Genomic DNA, 9,293 nt, shown 5'->3' with positions numbered 1-9,293 from the left:
AGGCTACAGCAGACTTTTCCTTTGCTTTTGAAAGCCCAGGCTTTGTGAAAGGGGAATGCCAGACTAGTTGTGCCTTGCATTAGCACAGCCCAGGGCCAAAGTCAGTAAAGTGATGTGTCTGGTATAGTCTTAACAGTATTAGTCAGTACAGAGTTTTAAGTCTGATTATTGTCAAAATCTTTAAATGGAGAGATTCTACAAAAAACAAAAACAAAACAAAACAAAAAAACAGATTTCAGGCCTTTTCCAGAAAATGGGTGCTAAGTCAGATATTAGCTCCATATTTGCAGTGCCAGCAATGGGTCTGTCCCCTTTGGAAGGCATTTGTGTCTGATTAGCCACAGTCCCTACCACTCCTTATTGTCTTCCTGACCAGGTCTTGAGTCCTTGGCCTTTTTGTCATCTTACTTTTGATAGGTACCATTCATTTGCACTACCTGTTGGGCTTGTTAGGTAGTTGAGTTTCTGACTCCTGGGCTTGATCAGGGCTTGGGAGGGGGGAGGCAGAGGCAGCTGGCAGGGAAGCAGAGTTGAGATTCTCCGAGCCGTAGAGAAGACTGGCTTCTTCACTGACTTCTGTGGGTTTTGTAAGGGGAAGACGTGAACTGCCCACATAGGACTGCTGTGAGGTAGCTTGGGGATGCCTGGGAGACCCAAGACTGTGGCCTTGGTCATTGCATCAGAACAGCTCTGGGCTCAGGCTCAGATCTGTCTCCTTGGATGACCAGAATCACCCAGTTGTAATTGTGAGAGCTGAAGACAAAGGGATTTTCCTCTGAAAATTTAAGATGTACAAGATCCCTGGAACTTCTGAACAGCACTTAAAGGAAGGCCCCCAGGATTACAGAACTGAATATCCCCTGGTAATATGGGAGAGAGTTCAGAACAGAGCATTGATTAAGAGACGAGACATCAGCTGTTATATATTAGCCTTGGGGATGTCTGGCTGTATCTTCGTGTCTCCCTATATTGAGAGCTGGGATGAATCTCATTCTTCTACCTGCGGGGCTGGATTTATGTGGTTTGCTTATGTGCTGTCACCAAGGAGCACTTTCTCTTTGTTTTGTCATTGTGTGAAGTTGCATGCCTGAAATGATCTGGTGATGATTTTTCAAAAAGCCCCAAGCACAGAGCTCAGTATCTTTTTTTTTTCTTAACAGCAGATGTTCTAATAGTCTGTCTCCTTTGCACGGAGAAATATAAAGAAAATTATGGAGCCACCACATCTATCTAAGCGTCAGCTAATGTTCCTGTGGGATATTGTGGTAACTTCCTAAGTCACTTCCCATATTTTACTTTTCCAGTGCATTCCATACACTAGTGTCCGAGTTCTTTTCCCAGATCCTGAGACTAATCTGTTCATACTCACTCTTTTACAGTCCATCTCTGGATCCCTACACCTTCATATAAAGCCCAGTGTCTTTGATAGAGCTTTCTAGACCACTCCTGAATTGCCAGCTTCATCCCTCCACCATCATGTACTCCAGCCAACTTTTCAAATACTCCATTTCCTGCTTCTCTCTGGGCTTCAGCTCGATCTGCTCCTCAGCCTGTAGTGTTCTTTTTTCACCTCTGCTGGTTGAACTCCTGTCAAACTCCTACTCTATATTCAAAATTCACCTTGAATGCTGCCTCTCTCTAAAGTTATTTCCCTTATTTCCAGTAGGCATCATACTATTTTGGTTCTCTATCCTAGCACCTTCCCTAAATCACTGTGTGTATGTCCTCCTCTCCTTGCCCCCCTTCCCATCCCATATCCAGAACTCCTTAAGAACAGCAGAGTAACACCTTTAAGGGAACTTGGACAAAAGGCAAATGAGAAGAATATTCTGATAGTTAAATAACAAAATCAACCTAATGGGCCAGCAAAGTCATATATAAATACAACTTAAGTGGTCAGAATGATTCCTGGTTCAGAGCATAACTTGATTGAAACTGTTTTTAAAATAGCATTAATCAATTGTAATCTGGGACTGGTGGGATGTATGTGTGAAGGGAAAATGCACTGTCTTATTATTTTCCTCTGGATGGTTTGTATCATGAATTAGCATATTCATTATATGGACTTCTTTCTGAGAAGTCCTATACTAATGAACCCTTTTTTCACTTTGTTGGATATAGTATTTCTTGAATTCATATGACTTATATTTTTCATACAACATTATTAAACATTTCTTCGTAGAATACTATGACTATCTGCTGGACTAAAGAAATGTTGTACCACTCAGAAGGGGAATTGGTCTATATTGAAGCTGGAAAAAAGAAAAACAGAAGGACCAATGTTGTCAGGTAAAGGGCATTTGAAGGAAATGGTGTCTCAGCCCCAGGTCTGGGTTGTTGCATCCTACAACTGGTGGGACCCAGCTGGTGGGTTCTTTTCAGGGAGATAACACCATGTGTTTGCTTGACCTGATACCATAGGATCATTTGAGTTGAACAACTAATTTCCCGTATTCTCACTTTATGCTCACCAGATAATCTGATTATAGTTTAGCTTCCAAAGTAAATTTCTTACATGAAAAAAATTGCCTGGCCTGAGGACAGAACATTTAACCCCCTTGCAGTTCTGTTATGGTAGTAAATTGGCTTTCTGGGCTGTACATCCATCCCTTGTGACCTTGATTAGTGACAGTCCATCCCTGAGAGGGTGAGTCACTCTCTCCGGAATAAAACAAAATCACATTTCAGAACCTACAAGGCTGCGGATCATAGCCACGTGCTATGGTGAAGGACAATGTCAATACCTAGCATTTATGAGGTCCTACTTCAGCTATCTGTGCTGTGTAACAAATAACCACTTAGTGGCTTAAATCAGAAACAATCATTTCACTCCCTCCCCCCTACTGTTTCTGTGGATCAGGAATTTGGGAAGACTTAGCTGAACAGTTTTGGCTTGGATTGTGGTCAGTGACTACCACAGCTGAGGGTAGACTGGTGTCACTATCTTCATATAGACTCAGAACTTCTCCATTTTTTCTCTCCATGTGAGCTGCTTCCAGCTTCCTCACAATATGGCATTCTCAGGGTTCCAAAAGCAAGATTCCTAGTGAACCAGGTGGAAGTGCTATCAACTTTTCTGATCCTGCCTCAGAAATCACATCAGTTCCAATTGCCTGCTGTTTGTTATAGGAGAGTGACAGTCCCATCGAGATTCAGAGAGAAGGAAGATAGACTCTACCTCTTGATGGGAAAATGGCATGGTTTTATTTTTTTATTTTATTTTTTTTTTAATGGCATGGTTTTAAAGAGCACATGAGACGGGAGATAATATTGTGCTTTTCCCTGAAAAATACAACCTGATGCAAGGACTTACTATATTCAATGGCTTTGCTACATCTCTTTCTCTCACACACATCTGTCATTTATTCTTCACAACAAATCCATGAGATAATTCTTTTTTTTTAAAAGATTTTATTTATTTATTCATGAGAGACACAAAGAGAGCCAGAGACATAGGCAGAAGAAGAAGCAGGCTTCTTGCAGGGAGTCCGATGTGGGACTCCATCCCAGGACCCTGGGATTACAACCTGAGCCAAAGGCAGATGCTCAACCTCTGAGCCACCCAGGTGCCCCATGAGATAATTCTTAGGACTCCCCAGTTTTTACACAGGTTAAGTAATTTGTCCAGGGACTTATAGCTGGTTAGTCATAGGGCTGGGTTTTGAAACCAGTGTGCATTCTTACATAATATGATCCACTACCTCCTGGTAAACCAAAGTAAATGCCACCCCAGGAAGTTCCTGGCAGCCTGCCAGCCAGCCTTCCCAGTGGCTCCCACCTCACTTTGCATGCTAAGTGTGGTGGGAGGATATTTCAAGGTCTTGATCAGAATGCACTCCTTCTCAAGCCACCACATCCCTTTACTTGGGCCCAGAGGAGTTTCCCCTCATGGAAACCCTGCCTGTTCCCCACCACCTCTGGTCCAAATAACTACATACAAGTCCTCCCTTTATGGAACCAGAAAACAAAAGGCCACATCATTAAGTTTTTGAGTTTTGGTTGATGGAATAAATGTGTCCTGGTACTACTGACAATGTCAGTGCTTGGCCCAGGTCCCCTCCTTAGTGTTCCTGAATTTCTGACAGTCAGCACCTGCAGCTACTCTTCAGAGGCCTGTGCTTGTGCACCTGGAGCTTGCTCTGCCCAATCATAGGAGGAAAGAGAAGGGAACTTATGTCCCTCAAGTTGGTCATTGACCAATGCCTAACGAGTTGGGATCGTGAGGGTCAAACCCTCTGTTCTCTGGTTGGGACGACACTGAGGGGTAACATACTCTAGAGCACCCCTGAGGGACCAGGGTGAAGCTGTCCTCCACGGGACATCCATGAAATTGAACCTTGGCTTCTTCTTCCTTTTCTTTTGTTTCCCCACTTCCCTGGAAGCACCACCTTGCGTCTGGGGAACCTGACACCTCAAATGGGAAAGGAGATGGGGAAGAAGCTAGAAAAACTTCCGGGCAAGCTCAGTCCTTTGCCAGATCAGAGAGCTGCAAGGAAGTTGGGCCAGCCTGGCCCATCTCCTTGTCCTTCAGAGAGCAGACCCTCCCCCTTAGCTGAATGATAGGAGCTGTACTGTCCGACAGACACAAGTGATATAGGAGAGCTAGGTTCTTGTCTCACAGAGTCGAAGAATGAATTTTGGAGAGTGAGTAAAGTGATAGAAGTGTATTAAAGATACAGAGAAAGCTCTCAGAAGTGAGAGGTCCTGACAGGCTTGCCACTGAGGGCTTTTAGTGGCAGTCTTTTATTGAGAACTGACCAGGAAGCTTATGGCCTTGAGATTCTTGTGCTGTCTTGGTTTGAGCAAGGACTATTGATAACACCCTTAATGACTTATTTCTTTGTGGTCTAGTGAGTTTCTGTGATTACTTGGTAGCCATCAAAGGAAGATACTCCCTAACATTTTGGAGCTAGGGAGGTTTATTTTTTATTTTGTTTTTGCTGCTTTATCTCTGTTTCTTTGGGATGGGTAGGAGCCTGACTCTGGGGCCTCTCTATGTTCTTGGGATTTATGGGAGCCCAGAGATTTATGGGAGCCTGACTTTGGGCCTTTCCCCTATTTTTCCCTGCCTAGCCCCATCCACCCCTAACGTATTCCTACTTCACAAGCATGATGTTCAGGACCAGGAGCCTCTCTTCCCTCCCTGTCTCTACCCTCTAACATGCCTTCTTGCACCCCATTTAAGTCCCCTAGAATGGAGCTTAAAGGAGTGGTGATAGTCTAAGGAAAGGTTCCCTCCTTACCCTTCCTGTCACACCTGACCAGGGTGATAAGTAGGTGTAACTTATGTGCCATGGAGCCAAGAAGGGGTTGGAACCCCACATGGAACTAAGAGTTAGACTTCTCGAACCTAGTCCAGGTCCCAAATAGCTATGTTTTCTCATCTGCAGTGTATTCTCTGAGATCCCTTCAGCTCCAAATGTCTGTACTTTTTTTTTTTTAAGATTTATTTATTTATTCATGAGAGACAGGGAGAAAGAGAGAGAGAGAGAGAGGCAGAGACACAGGCAGAGGGAGAAGCAGGCTCCATGCAGGGAGCCTGACATGGGATTCAATCCCAGGTCTCCAGGATCACCCCTGGGCTGAAGGCGGCACTAAATCACTGAGCCACCCGGGCTGCCCAATGTCTGTACTTTCATATGACATGTTCAGAGCCTCCTGAGAGCTTATAATCTTGTTAGGGAAACATGACACAATTAGAGGACTATATATGACAGACTATAGTACAAAGTTGAAATCAGTCCAATTAGGAGGAAAAAGGCATGGTACAGAAAACAAGTCACAGGGCTGATTAGGATGAGTGGATCTCTGTGGGACAGTCTTCAGGAAATGGTTCAAGAAAGAGTTTGAGAGGGGCCTTGGAGGTTGACTATTGCTTGGATGAAGGAAGGGAAAAGCCACCACAGTCTTATTGCCTGTGTGTGCAATGAGGGAGAGGCAAGGGAGTGGAATCCTGGTTATCATCTAATTGCTGTTCCAGCTCTAAGTGAATAGAACACACACACTACTCCAGTTATAATATGCTAGTTATTTACAGGGCTGTATTTCTATTCTCCCTGGCTTAACACACATCACTGGAAATCTGACATTCAGAATTGGCTTTTCCAACCCCCTAAATTTTAATTAAAGTAATTATGTTACTAACAGAAGCTGTAATTTATCTTCTCCCTGTGTTTACAAAGAAGAAAAAAGGCAACTTTGGCCAAGCACATTTTCCCTGCATTCTATTGCTGGTTTAGTGGTGGGAAGGGAGGATGTCTTTGTTTGGAGAGGGGGGTCCAGAAACCATACTGTTCACTGATCTCTTCTCTCTCTGATGCAGAGGGCCCTGTTACAACTACTTGGAATAACTATGCTAGTGAGAGCCTCAAAATGAGCTGAACTTTGTCATTTAGAAACAGCATCTGAGCTAATGGGCAAGTCCATATTCTAGCAAAGTCCTTTTGGCACAAGGCACTCTGTGTGTGTGTGTGTGCGCGCGCACATGCATGCACCCACATGTATTTCTGGCAATGGTGGGAATAAGGAGCTCAGTGATTTAGATGAGAACTTTCCATGCGATTAACTTCTTCCATCCTAAAGCAGGTGCTGAAGGGAACCACTGGGCCAAGCTGCTTAGTAAATACCCATCCCCAGATGTAGAGCAATTCAATGGAAATAATTAAACTGGGTCAATTAAGCAGAACTCAGACCTCCTCCTGTTAGCCTATTTGATTTTTTTATTTCCATGAGTCAGGTTTGCTCAGGATTTAAACTGCTTTACCTCTGGGAAAGGGAGCCTCTAGGGAAACATCATTGATTTGTGTTGTGGTGGTGGTTGCTAGAGAAGATGGCCCTGCTTCCCAGTCAAGAGAACTTGGGCTGGACTTCAGGCAGGCCTGGGCTGGAGTTCTGGCTCCAGCCCTTAGCAGCCCCTGAACTTAGGCAAGTTACTTAACTCTCTAAACCTCAGTTTTCTCATTTTAGAAGTGGGAATGGGAAGATAGCTGATATCCCCATTCTCTCATGAGAATGAATTGAGAAAATGCTGGTAAAGCTCTGAAAAAAAGGTCCTGGAATATGATCAATGCTCCATAAGCAGCAACTGTTGTTATTACTGTTATCAAGAGAAAAACTGGGTATTATTATAACTGGGCCACCTAAGATGACCCAATGGAAAATCTTTATAAAGGCTGGGGAAGAGCTAATTATGCTCAACTCCAAACATGCAGAATTTAGAGACACCAATATGTGAGGTTATAAAATGGAACAATTAGGGGGTGATGTAAAGGCTGGACAAAAGAAGGAACAGCAGAATTCAATAAATTCTAAAGACCCTTGGCTATAGAGACAGTCCATTTGTAGATCACTGATGGCATGTCACAAAGATTTGGAGGGAAGCTGAGAAACTGAGCATTGGGGACCATTGTCAGGTTGAAAATGAATCAGAAATGAAATGACATCACCTCTAAAACGGTAAGGCAAATCAGTAAAAAAAATGCAATCTGACAAAAATTCAGTTTTTCACACAATAATAGTATTTATTGAGACCTTGCAATTTGACAGAGGCATTTATGTGGATTCCTTATTTAACTCTTACCATAACCTATAAGTTTGGTTCTATGATTATCTCAGTTTTACAGACACATAACCCTTCAGAGACGCACTTGGTACAGAAAATGAAAGGTCACTTACTTCTTAAAGAGGTTCTTTCACAGCCTAGGAGAGTGTAGACCCACCAGAACTTTACATATAGGAGGAGGTTCCTTAAACTCTGGAGAATGTGGATTTAGTTGTATTCATACAATCATCAAACAACCATTTATATGGGCTCTACTAGAAGGTGCTAGGAACTGAGTTTGGTGTTGAAGATACAATAATGAACAAAAAGTGGGTGTGATCAGTTTTGGAGAAAATGAAGCAGATGTACTTTTCCTTATATGTCCTCCTGCTGTGTACAAAAAATCCCTAAGCATATGTAAAGCAAACATAAGAAGACTCTGAAAGGTGGGAAGAAGATGGCAGATCAGTTAGAGACCTTGAGACCCACGGAATGACATGTGAGTTCTCTGTTTTTGCTTCTGGTTCTTGGTTTTGTTTTGTTTATTTTTTTGTTTTGTTTTTTGTTTGTTTTGCCTCAAGTATCCTAAACTTGAAGATGAAGAAGCCATTGAAATGGAAATGCCCATGCACACAAACAAGGCAAATCCTGATCTTCCTAGTCAAAGGAGTAGAAAAGGGGCAGCATGGCAAGGCTGAGAACTTTCAGACAATAAAAGTTTACCAACCTAATAACCACAGAAAAAACTGTGGCCTTATTTCCACCCATATCTGCAAAGGCTGAATGGAAACCCTAGGCTCCTACTCTCTTGAGGCTGTAACAAGGTGCTCCAACCCTTGCAGGAGTAGTGTCAGAAAAGGCCATGGAAGAAATCAAGACTTTCCTCTGCTCTAGGGTAAGGAGGCTCTCCACCTCCCTATCTGTGATGTCAGCAGAAGCACTTCCACCCCCACACAGCAGTTATGAGGCATTCCTGCTGCTTGCTCCCTGCTCCCCACTGGAGTGGTATCAGAAGAGGCCTACTGGAGAGTCAGGATTTTTACCTCTGCCCTATGGTAATGAAGCCAACCTCCTCCCCCATGCTTTTGTATTAGTGGAGGCCACATGGGAAGCAGTAATGAGACAAACTCCTAACCCTTCCAGTATTAGTAGAATTTTGGGGGAAGCAGGAAGCTCCCAACTTTGCCTAGCCCCACCACCCCCAGGTACCCACAGAGTAGGGAATTTGAACTTATATCTTCACTTGACAGCACCAAGGTACCATCTCACCCTCTTCCCTGAGCAGGGATCTATCAGAAGCCACCTAAAATGGAGGTTCAGATAAGACCCAGAGTCGCAAAACATAATACTCACAATATCCACGTTTCAGTAAAAAACCACTTGTTATACCAAGAACCAGGAAGTCTCATACTGAATGTAAGAAGACAATAGATGCCAGCATAGAAATGATAGATAAATTAGAATTATTTGATAAAGATTTTATTTTTATTTATTTATTTTTAAATTTTTTATTTATTTTTTATTTTATTTTTTTAAAATAAATTAATTTTTCATTGGTGTTCAATTTACCAACATACAGAATAACACCCAGTGCTCATCCCTGGATAAAAATTTTAAAGCAGCTATTGAAAAATACTTCAATAACCAATTAAAAACAAGCTGGAAACAGATGGAAATATAGAAAATTTCAGCAAGGAAATAAAAGATATAAAGAAGAACCGAATGGAAATTTTAGGACTGAAAAGCATAGTAA

The 9,293-nt window shown here is 42.7% G+C and overlaps 1 long non-coding RNA gene across 1 annotated transcript; it reads left to right on the top strand.

Moving 5' to 3' along the window:
* The first annotated feature begins 3 nt into the window (after positions 1 to 3).
* LOC144300806 (uncharacterized) lies at positions 4 to 3,200 on the top strand. The gene is made up of 3 exons (XR_013367588.1): positions 4 to 100; positions 2,183 to 2,289; positions 3,000 to 3,200. It is a non-coding gene; the product is annotated as an uncharacterized LOC144300806 (long non-coding RNA).
* Positions 3,201 to 9,293: the final 6,093 nt, after the last annotated feature.

This window comes from Canis aureus, chromosome 29 (genome assembly GCF_053574225.1).
Source record: "Canis aureus isolate CA01 chromosome 29, VMU_Caureus_v.1.0, whole genome shotgun sequence".
NCBI lineage: Eukaryota > Metazoa > Chordata > Mammalia > Carnivora > Canidae > Canis > Canis aureus.
The sequence above is the reverse complement of the archived record's forward strand: the minus strand, read 5'-3'. Positions and strand labels throughout refer to the sequence as shown.